General features: G+C 47.5%; 1 pseudogene; it reads right to left on the reverse strand.

The window, feature by feature from the left end:
• Positions 1 to 2360: 2360 nt before the first annotated feature.
• Positions 2361 to 14168, reverse strand: LOC138094974 (POU domain, class 5, transcription factor 1 pseudogene; annotated as a pseudogene).
• Positions 14169 to 14800: the final 632 nt, after the last annotated feature.

Genomic DNA, 14800 nt, shown 5'->3' on the forward strand with positions numbered 1-14800 from the left:
TGGTGTTCCAGGCTCATTCTGTGTGTTTCCTGCTCCAGACCTGGAATCACCCATTTCTTCAAGAAGTCCAGTCCTTCTGGAAGGCAATGGGATTTATCAATAGAAGCCACAGTTTCGGAGCCAGGGGAGGAGTCTAATTTGGAAACCAGAGTTCTAGGACCCAAGAGGCAAGTACTAGACAGAAGAGTTGCTCTGTAGTCCTGTGTTCCTTTATCTTTTGCCCAAGACAGTGCTAAACAACATTCAGATGTTACCAACGCTGTCTGTGGTCAGTTTTCTGAGAATGACATCTCTTCCTTTTTACTCAGAAATGTGAGTAGTTTCTGACCAACCCCTTTGTAGTAGAGGCAGTAGATTGGGAAACATCTGTATGCAATTCAGCACCAAGCTCTGAGGGCATCTGCTTTCACAAGCATGTGACTTGATGCACAGTGGTCGCTTCCAATCAAACCTCTCTTTACTCCATGGGAGGCGGGATTAATGTTCCATCCTTTTGTAGGAAAATTAAGCACAATTTCTGGGCAAAGGGCAAATTCCCACAAGGGTTCTGCAAATATTATGCATCATATTTGTTACAACTGGGTAATTTATCTTTCTGGGAAAGTTACCTACAGGACTTAGAGAAATTTACTTAATAAGAAAATAGATGACAGTCACAATTGTATAATTCCATTTGTTTCCAGAAGAGGAAAACTCATCAATTATGGTGAGTGAAGGGGAGGGCCTCGGGGTCCCTAAAGTGGAATTTTATCAGGGTCTCCAAGAATAGGCATACTCAGGGGAAGTGAGATTTGGGGATTGTAGCATTAAAAAAAATTGGCTTTGCAAACAATGTGCAAGAAAAAATCATTGAATCATGGACTTTTACAAAGAACATAATGAAATGTGAAAACTCTGAGACTCAAAGTTTGGGGGTAAACCCAATTTTCAGAAATACACACAACAAAATTAACACTGAGTTTGTTTTTTCTTTTTTCTCTTCCTATCAGGAATAGGTTCAGAAAATATTAAGTTCCCTAGGTCATTAAAAAAAATAATAACTGTAATGATATAGTTGAATGCAAAGAGCACATGAGAGGATCATAATTGTAAGACTGGCTTTGCCACTAATTTGCTTTGTAAGTTGCTCTTGTTCTTGACATCCCTTCCCTGAGGCTCTCACTCCCCATCTGTGCAGAGCAGAGGTTGCCAAATGTGAACAGAGGCTGGACTGGCTGCATATGAATCACCAGAGGGAATCCAAAATGTCCACCAACAGAGAAATGGTTAAACTAACCACAATAAACCACAGCATGGAATTCTCTGCAGCTGTCAAGGAGAATGAGGCGTATGCATGTGTACTGATGTGAAAAGATGTCCAAGCTATATCGTTTTTAAAAATGAGTGACGATCTTGTTTAATGGGAAAAATAAAAGCTACATGGTCAGCTCTTTTCAAGACAAATACAAAACCCTCGAGGACACACACCAAACTGCTAAATAGCAGTTCCCTCTGAGAATTGGCTGTTTTTAACTCTCATTATTTCTGTATTGCTGGAATTCATTTAGAAAGAGTATGTATTACTTTTGTAATTTAAAACAAATTTTCATTTAAAAAGTAAGAAATCCTGATTCTTGTCGAGGTTTGGGATAGAGCCTAGGAATCTGAATTTCTTTGTGTTTCCCCAAGTGATTGCTAATAGAAAAACTGAACCCATGATCACAAAGTTCTCCTGGCTCCTAACACTATGACCCCATGAAGTTTTTTGACTCAAGACTTTGGGGAAAGGAAGAGAAGGACCAAAGAAGAGAAAAGAAGACAGCAACAAGCCACAATAGTGGAAGCAGAGATAACAATGACCAAGGTGTATGGCTGTGTATAGTGTCCAGTACTGTTCACACATGTATCCTTTGTGACATGCACAGCAATCTTGGGACGTAGGCAAGTCAGGTAATATCAGTGTCCCATTTTATAGGTAGGAGCACTGAGGTTTAGAAAGGTTAAGTCCTTGGAGTGAGTTACCCAGTTTGTAAATGGCAGAGCTGGGATTACAATCCTGGGCTGTCTGACCCCAGAATCAATGCTTTTTCTACCACTGGTGACATGAAATGTTTCCCTTGCAGTAATCACCAGAGATTGTGTTCATTTTTTTAGGTCCCAGACTTCTTCATGGAAGAACATAGTGATGACTGATGTGGGGATTAAAATCAAGAGCATCAGTGAACTTCACCTTCCCTTCAACAAGTTCCCCAAACTCCCTTCCCCCAAACCCTTTGTGTTCCCAGTTCCTCTCTTAGTGAATGAAGAACTTAATCCCCCACCCCCCAGTACAAACCCACAGGATTCTCTCCCTAGCTCTCCTGTTCCTTTGCCCCCCATTCCTAGGAAGGGCAGGTCCTGCGGTTTGAATGCACGGGAGAGCCCAGAGCAGTGACAGACTCCTGGGGGAAAGGCCTCACCTTCAGGGAATGGGACTAAGGAGTACAGACTAGTGAAGTGAGGGCCCCCATATCCTGGGGTACCAAAATGGGGCCCTGCACCACAGGAAAAGGTATTGGTCCCCCTGAGAAAAGAGACCTCAAGGATTTTGCAGCAACCTCAAAGTCCTCTCCTTGGGAATGAACAGTCATTGCTTGATTATTAGCCCTTCTGGCAATGGTTGCAGAACCACATCCTTCTCAAGCCCAAAATGCTGGGCCACTAGGCTGCTGCAGGGTGGGCTTCAGGCACTGCAGGAAGCCTCTGTTCTTCCTGTTGCTGTCCAGGTTGCCTCTCACTCAACGCTCCATACTCGTCTGCTTTCTCTTACAGGCCTGCATGGGGCTTTCTGCCTTGCGTATCTCCTGCAGATTCTCATTCTTGTCAGTTTCCTCTACCCCCCTCTGCAGCAGGGGCCACAGCTTATACATGTCCTTGAAACTGAGCCTCAAAGCCTCAAAACGGTAGATTGTAATTTAGCTGAACACCTTCCCAAAGAGAACCCCTAGGGTGAGCCCCACAGCAGCCTGAGTAGATTCCAGGGTGACCTTTTCTGCTTTACGAGCTTGGCAGATTGTTCGGGGGTTTTCTGAAGAGCTTTGATGTCCTGGGACTCCTTGGGGTTCAGCTCCAGCTTCCTGTGCAGCTTCACGGCGCCAGCGGGGGCGGTGCAGGGCTCCGGAGAGGCTCCCTCGGAGCTGGGGTTGCTCTCCATCCCAGCTCCTGTCTCGCCCTCAGGCTGAGGGGTCTCTGGGCCACCTTGGGGCACCAGCTCCACTCCAACCTGAGGGGCACAGGCAGTTCCTCCACAGAAGTCATAGGCCGAGAGCACAGGGTAAGCCCCCACACCTGAGCACCAGGCCCAACCCCCAGCCCCATCTCCCACCCAAGGAACCCCCTGGAAGCTCATCCAGGTTCCTAGCCTGGCTTCAGCCCTCTCAGCCTGTTGCCTCCACCATGTGCTGGGGTAAGAAGGTAAAGTCAGAAGCCAGGTGTCCTGCTGTGGGGGAGGAATGTGCCCCAAGCCCAGGGCCTAGGAAAATGAGAGCTCTTCAAGGGACTACAAAATAGTGTTTATAATTTAATGATACCAAATGGCTTCTCATAGGGGGGAAAAATAAGACAGTATAACAATAACTGACATTTAATAAGGGTTTACTCTGTCCCAAGGCATCCCAGGTGGTCCTAGCGGTAAAGAACCCTCCTGCCAATGCAGGAGACTTGAGACTTGGGTTCAATCCTGAGTCTGGAAGATCCCATGAAGAAGGGAATGGCAACCTACTCCAGTATTCTTGCCTGGAGAATCCCATGGACAGAGGAGCCTGGTGGGCTATAGTCCATAGGGTCACAAAGAGTCAGACACAACTGAAGCGATTGACAGGACACACGCTATCCCAAGTTCTGTGCTAAGCACTTTTCAGGCAGTATCACTTTTAATCTGACAATAAACTAATCAAGTTGGTACAATTTTTATCCCCATTTTACAGATGATAAAACTGAGGCTCAGAGAGGTTAAATAACTTTACCCCAAATGGATAAAAGTTGGTAGTGGGTTTGAACCCAGGCCTTCTATCTAAAGAAAAAAAAGCAGACAAAGAGAAGTGGGAAGCCAGTGACAGAGCAGTGGGTGTGTTCCTCTAGTCTCCAGTTTCTTAGAGCTGTCATCACCTCACATAGCAAGGGCTCCTGGGGACCTTTCAGAAGGAAAGCTCAACCTGCTGCCCAGCCCAGGGCTGCCGGGCTGCTGGCCAGATTCCCTCCCTCCCACAGTATATTTCCTTTGCCTCCGTCGATAGGTATCTAGTTTCACCAAAGGTTCCAAGCCCCTGGATCTGGTTTTAATCAGGAGCTAGAGCTGAGCCCTGGAGCAGTGGCCTGGCAGTCCTCAGTGAGGCCCGGATGGAGCCCAGCCACCTTCTCTTCCTCAGAGGCCTCCTGGAGAAAGGTGCTAGATTTCCGGAGCCCCTGCCTTGGGTGGTGGCCCTGTGGATGCACCATTCAAGGCCCCTTCCTTTGGGCAAGGTTTGCAGGGGCTAGGAGAGGGGAGATAGAAGATGCACGGATCAGGCCAACAGTCATTTTATAACCAAAGTGCCAGACTCGCATTCCCCTGTAATTGGCTGCTGCAGCCACAGGTAAGAGAGAGGCTAGGCAGCAAGGATTGTTCTGGTCTCTTCCCATCCACTGAACAGATCGCACCTTTGCAGCCCTCCTGCCAGCCAGAGAGGGGAGCTCACACCCACTCCCTGTTTTCCTGGAGCCCGTCTTTGGCCAGGTGAGGAGATATGGATAAGGAAACACAACTGTTCAACTGTATGACCCTGAACTGAGGCAGAAGCTATAATTCTGAGAGCCTGTGGGGAATTCAGGTTGGGAAGACCCTCTGGAATAGGAAATGGCAGCGCACTCCAGTATTCTTGCCTATAGAATCCCATGGACAAAGGAGCCTGATGGGTTACAGTCCATGGGGTGGCAGAGTCGGACATGACTGAAGCAGCTTAGCACACATGGGAAACTCATGATTCATCACAGTCAGTTCAAGGGGGAGAAGGCATTTGAACAAGGACATGAAGAAGGAGGAGGGATTTTCCAGGCAGTATTGAAATACTGGGAAATGGAGAGTGTGTGGTCGACTTTGCAAAGACTGGCAGTAGCCCACATATCCACTTTTGTGTGAATTAGAAAAAGAAATGTTCTCTGGGCAAATACAGAAGGCACTCCATCCTCCCTTGCAGAGTGCACAAACTGGGCAACTGTTTAGTGGCTCTGGGACCATAGCAGCTAAATTTTGCCTGCCCTTCACATTTTCCTTTTCCATTCTAGTTAAACAAACCTTATTTTTTGAAATGAAGTGATTCTATGTGGTTACTGCAGGGGTAACCCTTAACCCCTACTTAGCTTGATTCAGTCATAGTCAGAACACTACATGTTCTTGGCCCCGGTGATTGGTTCTGGGAAGGGGCATGTGATCGGAGCTGGGCCAATCAGAACCCTCTTTGGGAAGGAAGGGGCCCCAGGGAAGAGGAACCCTCTTTTGGCTGGGTTTTCTGGCTCTCAGAATTTGTTAAGCGGACAGCTTTCAAGCCCGGAGAAGGCAATGGCACCCCACTCCAGTACTCTTGCCTGGAAAATCCCATGGACGGAGGAGCCTAGTAGGCTGCAGTCCATGGGGTCGCGAAGAGTCGAGCACGACTAAGAGACTTCACTTTCACTTTCATGCATTGGAGAAGGAAATGGCAACCCACTCCAGTGTTCTTGCCAGGAGAATCCCAGGGATAGGGGAGCCTGGTGGGCTGCCGTCTATGGGGTCGCACAGAGTCAGACATGACTGAAGCGACTTAGCAGCAGCAGCAGAGCTTTCAAGCCAATGGTCATTACTTTTGTGGAGATGCTGCCTGAAAATGGTCAATACAGAAAAATGTACAGCTAAGAAGCTTAGAGGAAGAGATAGAATTCTGATACTGTTTAAACTCCATAGTTCACTTCTAGAACATTTTAGTTACAAGAACCAGTAATTTCCCCTTTTTGTTTAATCTAGTCTGAGTTTTTATGCCTACAATCAAAAGGAATAACCATTATGGAAAGAATTGCTGGGATTCAAGCCAACAGACACAGAGCCTTCAGTGCTGTAAGAAACCAAACCAAGAAAGCTTTGGCTGAGCTGCAAGGGCTTCTAAATCGAGAGCTGAAGATGAGAACATGTGTGTGGGGAGTGGCTAGACTGTATTCAAGCCTCTTCCAGGTGGCATCTCCCTGCGTGCTCACAACAGCCTGGGGAGCCAGGTGGGACCACTGGGATGTAGATATGCCATTTAAATCCCTGATTGAGATGAGCTCTCAGTTGGGGAGCTGGTGTCTGAACTCGGGGGCACAGTGGGCCCTGGCAGTCTGGGGAGGACCAGCAGAGAATAACCGCTTGGTGAGAGACAGTCAGGATACCTTGCTGAGCTCCTAGGAAATCTGATTTATTTCATGTAATACAACCCACTCTTGTGTCCCTGGGACTTTGCATATGCTTATATCTCAGTCTGGGACACCCTCCCCACTTTGTCCGTCTGGCGAATTTCTACTCTGCCTTTAAAATTTAGCTCAGAGTGTCTCTTCCAGAAGACCTTCTGTAGCAGTTTGAAATACAGCTGCAAAAAAATTTTTTTTTGCTTCTCCTCCCATGAAGAAGTGGATTCTATAACCCGTCTTATGACTGCTTGACCCATAGAACATGTTGGGAGTAGTACTGCATTCCTTTTGAGGCTAGGTCATAAAAGTCTATGAAGCTTCCAGCTTGTTCACTGAGAACACTCACTCTGAAATCCCTGAGACACCATATAAAAAGCCCAACTATCCTGAGACCACCATGCTGGAGAAGCCACAAGTAGGTACTCTGGTCAACAGTGCCAGCTGAGCCCATTCTTCAGCCAGCCCAGCCCCGACACCCAATCTTCAGGTCTACGTCCAGCCTGTAGAGTCACCCCAGCTGAAGCCCAAGGTATCATAGAACAGGGAAGTGCTAGCCTCACAGCACCCTGTCCAAATTCCTGACCTCTATAATCTGTAAATGTGCGTGGATTTTTGTGCCACTAAGTTTTAGAGTGGTTTGTTTTGGAGCAAGAAATAACTGGAATACCACCCTTGACTCCTCTGAGAGAACTTCAATGCTTCTTCCCTTATTTGTTTTGTTTATTTTTTTCCAGAGTTCCTCGTACATTGCTCCAACAGAGCGCTGGCCACCCTGGGCTGTAGCTGTCTCATTAATGCCTGTCTCTTCTGCTAGTCCTGGGGACTTAGGGGACCAGGGGCTGTATCTCCTTCATCTCCAATTTCCATGCCCAGGAGCTGCACAGAGCAGACATTAGCAGATGAGAGAGAGAATGAGGATGGCTCAGGGAAGCTGACAGCAGGTCCAGCTGTTACAGGCAACAAGGGAAGTCTAGCCAAGTGAGCAGCTGCAGTATGCTATGGGAGCTGACACAGCAGAGGTAACACTCCAGGTGGGAGGTCACAGTGAGGCCCATAGCGAGGACGATCTGAAATTAAGCCACCAAGGTAAGTAGCAGCCTCGGGCTCCTTCCATTGGTACCAACCATTGACAACCTCAGTCTCAGAGGCTGGAGAGGGGCTGAGCCCACAATGAGAGCTGGGCTCCATCATAAAGAAAGGAGAGCTCTGGGGCCAGGAGCCAGGCCTGGGACATTCACCAGGGAGACTTGTCTTAGAAGCACAGGTATAAGCCATCCCATTCAGCAATAGATCCGGTTGCTTATTTAGATCATCATGATGGGGGCGGGGGTGGGGGAAGAGGGGCAGATATGGGGGAGCTGAACAGAGTCCCAGATGTGCTAATGCAAGTCCATCTGCCAGAGAACCCACTTAGCCCTGCCTTTGAGGAGTCAGAGGCTCAAGATGATGGAGCATTTTCATCTCCTTTTTTTTTTGGAAAATTGTTCAGAATTTACTTGGGAACACAGTCCTGGAAATGTTAATAACAGGGGAAGTTAACCCAACGTTTGCACTCGCTGTCTTGAGTTAGGATGGCAAGCCAAGCGAATCTGGATCTGGGTTTCAGGGCAGAAGTATCCAGAATGCAGAGCCTAGCTCCCAGGCCTGCCCAGGGATTTTGGCAAAACCCGAGGCTTCTGGAGGAAGGGCAGTGTTCTTGTCTGAGCCTCAAGCAATCTGTGAGGTTTCAGGACAAGCTAAAGAGAAGGAAGAAGGGCACTCATATTTGTGGAGACATATGTGCCAGAAGCATTACTGTCTTTGGCAAACCTCATCAAAACCTTTTAGATGTGTGTTAGTGGTCCCATCTTATACCCAAGAAAACGAAGATTCAGAGAGCTTTAGTGAGAAATTGCTATTGTGGTGCTGGAGAAGACTCTTCAGAGTCCCTTGGACTACAAGGAGATCAAACCAATCAATCCTAGAGGAAATCAATCCTGAATACTCATTAGAAGGACTGATGCTGAAGTTCCATCTGATGTGAAGAGCCAACTCATTAGAAAAGACCCTGATGCTGGGAAAGATTGAAGGAGAAAGGAGAAGAGGGCAGCAGAGGATGAGACGGTTGGATGGCATCACCAATTCAATGGACATGAACTTGGGCAAACTCCAGGAGACAGTGAAAGTCAGGGAAGCCTGGCATGTAGCAGTCTATGGGGTCTGCAGAGTCGGGCTGCAAAGTCGGACTGAACAACAACAAAACGGTCAAGGGAGGCAGCAGAGAAGGACACAGACCCTGGGCCGACGTCTCTGTGACCTCCCTGGTAGCCTTGGAGTTCCTGTCCTTCAGTGAGAGGGCTGGACTCATGATCCCACCCAGAATCGGGTTGCATCCTGCCTCTGCCCCACTCAAGCAGTGTGACCTCGGGCAAGTCACTTACACTTTGCCTGCTTCTGCTTTCCCGTCACAGAGTTCAAGGGTAAATTTTCAAAGAAGGGGCCCCTCCCTTCTTCCATTGCCCTTCTTTATGGAGTATTGAATGTAGAATGTGACATCCATCAGGGGCAGAGCCCAAGAGCACAGGGTCCTGTGCCATCCTCCCATGGGCATCTGGGGCTTTGGCAGCGGCAGCCAGTGTGTGCTGTTCCCTGGGGGAGGGTGAGAGCCCCACTCTGGAGCAGCCGCCGCTGCCAGGAGGTGGTAAGCCCGGTGCTCTGGCAGGCAGGCGCAGCTCTAAGCCGTGAGCTGAGGTCTTCCGGCTGGCAGTTTTCTAAGTGGCTACAGCTGTGGTGTGAGATCATGCAGCCGGCCAGCTGCTGATGAGAGGGAAAGATATTCCCCACATCTCTTTGCTCTCCCCACCGCTCTGCCTCCGCTCAGGGCCATGCTTCTTCCTCTCAGGGATGGGGCCGTGAAAGGAGAGATTGGAAGAGGACACTTGTAAGAAAGACCCACAGAAAAAGAGCTATGCTCTCTTGGTAGGGGGTGGTTGGTATAATCACAGGAGATTTAGGGGGAGATTTTGCTAGCACTATTTTTCCAGGACTTTTCTCAATGAAAAAATTTAACAGCCTTGCCCTTTCTGATGTACAAAATATTCCCTGTGCCTCCAGGGAATGTCAGGCAGGCATCTTGTTTCAAAAAGGCAATGCGAGCACATGGTACAAAATTGAAAAGTACCAGGGGAACTTAATATAAAGTTTCCCTCCCAATCTCCAGCAACTAGAGGCCAAGCTGTTACTACTTCTTATGTGCATTTTATAAGCACGTACTCCTGTGGCTCAGATGGTAAAGAATTCGCCTGCCATGCGGGAGACCTGGATTTGATCCCTGGAGAAGGGAACGGCTTCCCACTCCAGTATTCTTGCCTGGAGAATCCCATAGACAGAGGGGCTTGGCAGGCTACAGTCCATGGGGTCTCAAAGAGTTGGACACAATAGAGCGACTAACACTTTGGTCTTCATCACGTTCATGCATTGTTACGCTAGCCCACAAGTCCAAATCTCGCCTCCCCTGCCCTTCTCTGTGCCGGAAGACGCTGTTCCTCACAGGCTACTGTTTCTAAGATCCTGGGTCGGCCGTCTTCAGGTTGAGCACAAGTTGAGGGCAGGCACCCAGCAGGAAATAAAGGGCAGACGGGGGAGAAAAAAGGTCCTCTGTTCCCCTCCTTCTCTGCCATGTGTGGATTCTCAGCAGCAGCTGTGTCTCTTCCATGGATGAAGGGTGCATCTGCCAGGGTTCCAGACCCACTGGGACTCCAGCTCCTCCAGCCCAGGAACAGCCTCATCCCTTGGTCCTTCCAGGCGACAGGTCCAGCAGCTTCTTTGAGTTGATAGTTTCTGAGCTGCCTTGCCTTCCCCTATGTGGCTTCTCATCTCTTACACCACTTGTCTAGTCAATTCCCTGACTTAAATTCTCTCTGTCTGAGAAACCTTTGGTGGTTTGTTTTTCTAACTGGACAGATTGATTCCCTCATTAAAATGAAAAACTCTTGGGCAACTGAGAACTCAGGCGTATATGCTCAGCCGCTCAGTTGCGTCTGACTCTTTGCAACTCCAGGACTGTAGCCCACCAGGCTACTCCGTCCATGAAATTTTCCAGGCGAGAATACTGGAGTGGATTGCCATTTCCTGCTCTCCTCCAGGGGATATTCCCGACCCAGGGGTTGAACCCACCTCTCCTGCACTGGCAGGCAGATTCTTTACCACTGTGCCACTAGGGAAGCCTGAGAACTCATCAGTTCAGTTCAGTCGCTCAGTCGTGTCCGACTCTTTGCGACCCCATGAATCGCAGCACGCGCCAGGCCTCCCTGTCCATCACCAACTCCCGGAGTTCACTCAGACTCACGTCCATCGAGTCCGTGATGCCGTCCAGCCATCTCATCCTCAGTCGTCCCCTTCTCCTCCTGCCCCCAATCCCTCTCAGCATCAGAGTCTTTTCCAAGGAGTCAACTCTTCGCATGAAGTGGCCAAAGTACTGGAGTTTCAGCTTTAGCATTATTCCTTCCAAAGAAATCCCAAGGCTGATCTCCTTCAGAATGGACTGATTGGATCTCCTTGCAGTCCAAGAGACTCAAGAGTCTTCTCCAACACCCCAGTTCAAAAGCATCAATTCTTCGGCGCTCAGCCTTCTTTATAGTCCAACTCTCACATCCATACATGACTACTGGAAAAACCATAGCCTTGACTAGACGGACCTTTGCTGGAAAGTAATGTCTCTGCTTTTGAATATGCTATCTAGGTTGGTCATAACTTTTCTTCCAAGGAGTAAGCGTCTTTTAATTTCATGGCTGCAGTCACCATCTGCAGTGATTTTGGAGCCCAGAAAAATAAAGTCTGACACTGTTTCCACTGTTTCCCCATCTATTTGCCATGAAGAGATGGGACCAGATGCCGTGATCTTCGTTTTCTGAATGTTGAGCTTTAAGCCAACTTTTCACTCTCCTCTTTCACTTTCATTAAGAGGCTTTTTAGCTCCTCTTCACTTTCTGCCATAAGAGTGGTGTCATCTGCATATCTGAGGTTATTGATATTTCTCCTGGCAATCTTGATTCCAGCTTGTGTTTCTTCCAGCCCAGCGTTTCTCATGATGTACTCAGCATATAAGTTAAATAAGCAGGGTGACAATATACAGCCTATGGATCCACATAAATATTTCCCCTTTTTTCCCACCCCAAATTTGACATTATATATGATTCTGCATCTTCCTTTTATTGTTATTTTTTGTTTACTAATATGTCTTGCAGTGTTGTTGTTGGGTTTTTTCATATGTATATGTATACAGAGCTCTTTTTCAAATAGCAACATAGGATTCCTTTGTGCGCACTACATTTATTCAACCAGTCTCTATTGAACACTGAGGTTTTCCAGTTGTTTGTTACTATAAATAATTTCTTGGTGAATATCCTTTACATTTGTCACTACACCCATGTGGAGATCTATCTGCAGGATAAATACCTAGAAGTAGATATGCTGAGTAGGTTCCTTTATAATTTTGATAATATTGCCAACTTGCCCTGCAGAGAAGTTGTGCCAACTCAGTTCCCCATACAGCCTCCTGTACTGAAAGGTTTGTGAGATCCTGGACTATAAGTGTCCTGAGGGCAAAAACTATGTCTCTTTTGCTCACTGATGGACCCCCAGGGCCCAGCGTAGTATAATTAGTAAATGGAAATTTGCCAATAGACTCGGCCAGATCAGCAGCCTCCTGGCCTTGAACAAGTCCCTTGGATGCCAGGATCTCAGAGTCCAGCCCCCACCCCCGCCGCCACCCTTCCAGTTCTGGGATCAATGACTTCCAAACTGTGTAGAGCATCAGAATCATTGGAAGAGCTTTAAAAATGACAGGTCCGGGACTCCATGCGGGGATCCAGCTGCCGTGGGCCTTAGGTAGAGGCCCTGGCAGATTGTGAGCCGTCACCAGGTCCCCTCAAGGATGGGTGGCTTCTGCTGGCAGGGAGCCCTCAGCTGCAGACTCCCTTTGGAAAATATCATGGCTGCAAGAGCAGTCTTGCCCAAGGTCTTATCCCTTTCCAGGAATGATTGCTTCTAATAACTAGTCAACAGTCGGCTTGGGATCGACACCCCAACTCATGGCAAATCTGAAGAGTCATCCCAGGCCCAGAACTTCACAAGGGGCAGGCCGAGACATCTATGAAGACTACATTTTTTCCCTCTGCCCAGTCCCTCTTCCTCACTCTCCCTTCCTCAGGTATGGATCCCAAAGTCACTTCCTTTTGAACTCTGAACTCTAAACCCCTTCTGAGAGTAAGCTTCCCAGAGAACCCAACTTGTGAATCTGTATTCTAACCCCTCTCCCTTGGTGATGTGACCTGTAACTTCTGTCCACTGCGAAGGTTACTTTGGATGTATGAGGTCTTAATGCTTTTATTTTCTTGGTGCCATAAACCTCTTCTCAGCGTAATGTCTTTAAATACCTAAAATAAAATACATAGGATTGCAAATAAAATCAATTATATTGGAATATGGTAAATCAAAATATTTTTTGAATTCTGAGATAGTCATGCATGTTTCTTTATTAAGCCATCCACTAGGACCTAGCAATGCATCCGACAACTACCCTAATTTTGAAGTAGTGAAGAGCACAAACTGCATCTTAAGATACCTGTGACCACTGTAATATGATATGAAAATATGGGTGATTTCTGTGGGGACAGAACTCCAAGTGCTGCTAATATTATTGGGGTTTGTTGCTTGCATTCACCATAGGGCGAAATGCTGAATTACATTTAGAGGTTAGGAAAACAAAGGTGTCATTTTTGTGTGTTTAAGTCTACAGACCCCTCTGAATTCTATCTGCAAGTCTGTGGTCCAGTGAGTGACCTGCTCCAGTGGGTCCCTTGTCTAATCATTGCAGCAGTTCCCAACCTTTTTGGCACCAGGGACTAGTTTTGTGGAAAACAGTGTTTCCATGGACCAGGAGAAGAAGGGATGGTTTTGAGATAATTCAAGCACATTAAATTTATTGTGTACTTTATTACATCAGCTCCACCTCAGATCATTGGGCTTCCCTGGTGGCTCAGTGGTAAAGAATCCACCTGCCAATGCAGGAGATGGGGGTTTGATCCCTGGGTCTGGAAGGTCCCCTGGAGGAGGGCATGGCAACTCACTCCAGTATTCTTTCCTGGAGAATCCCAAGGACAGAGGAGCCTGGCAAGCTGCAGTCCATTGGTTCACAAAGAGTCGGACACAACTGAAATGATTGAGCACCTAGCACCTCAGATCCTGGAGGTTGGGGACCTCTGGACAGGGTTCCTTGGTCTGTTCTTACTACAAGTCTCCAGGTAGGATCTACTACCAACCTGAGGGCAGACGGTTTTTAAGCAAAGGGTGGGTGGGATGCCTCTCTAATCTCTGCCCTTCATCAGGTGCAGGTAGAGAAAGCATCACTAAATCAGCATTGCTCAGCAAGGTAGGGGCACCCAGGCCTCCCAGTCTGAGCAGCTTCCAGTTATACTGAAACAAAGGACCAAGTTGTTTCCCAAGTCCTCCAACCTGGCTGCCTGTTCCTCCTGTCAGTGCAGTTGAGCTTCTTCTGCTTTTGGCCCTGATGCCCCAGGAAAGGCCAGCCAGCTGCTCCCCTGATGGGACAGCCCTCAGTCTAGTTGTTGTTCATTGTTCAGCCACTCAGTTGTGTCCGACTCTTTGTGACCCCCTGGACTGCAGCACGCGGCTTACCTGTCCTTCACTATCTTCTGGAGTTTGCGTAAACTTATGTCCAAACTCACGTCGGTGATGGCATCCAACCATCTCATCCTCTGTTTTCTGTCGCCCTCTTCTCCTCCTGCTCTCAATCTTTCTCAGCATCAGGGTCTTTTCCAATGAGTCAGCTCTTCCCATCAGGTAGCCAAAGTATTGGAGCTTCAGCTTCAGCATCAGTCCTTCCAATGAATATTCAGGGTTGATTTCCTTTAGGATTGACTGGTTTGATCTCCTTGAAGTCCAAGGGACTTTCAGGAATCGTTTCCAGTGCCACAGTCGAAGCCATCAATTCTTCAGTGCTCAGCCTTCTTTATGGTCCAACTCTCACATTTGCATGTAAAAAACCATATACAGGAAAAACATAGCTGGAAAAAACATAGCTTTGATTATACAGACACTTTTTGGCAAAGTGATGTCTCTGCTCTTTAATACGCTGTCTAGGTTTGTCATAGTTTTTCTTCCAAGGAGTAAATATCTTTTAATTTTGTGCCTGCCGTCGCCACCCACAGTCATTTTGAAGCCCAATAAAATGAAATTTGCCACTGTTTCCACTTTCTTCCCATCTATTTGCAATGATGAGACCAGATGCCATGATCTTAGTTTTTTAAATGTTGAGTTTTAAGTCTGCTTTTTCACTCCTTTCACCCTCATCAAGAGGCTCTTTAGTTAGACCCACAGCAAATGT

Source organism: Capricornis sumatraensis, chromosome 19 (genome assembly GCF_032405125.1).
Source record: "Capricornis sumatraensis isolate serow.1 chromosome 19, serow.2, whole genome shotgun sequence".
Taxonomy (NCBI): Eukaryota; Metazoa; Chordata; class Mammalia; order Artiodactyla; family Bovidae; genus Capricornis; species Capricornis sumatraensis.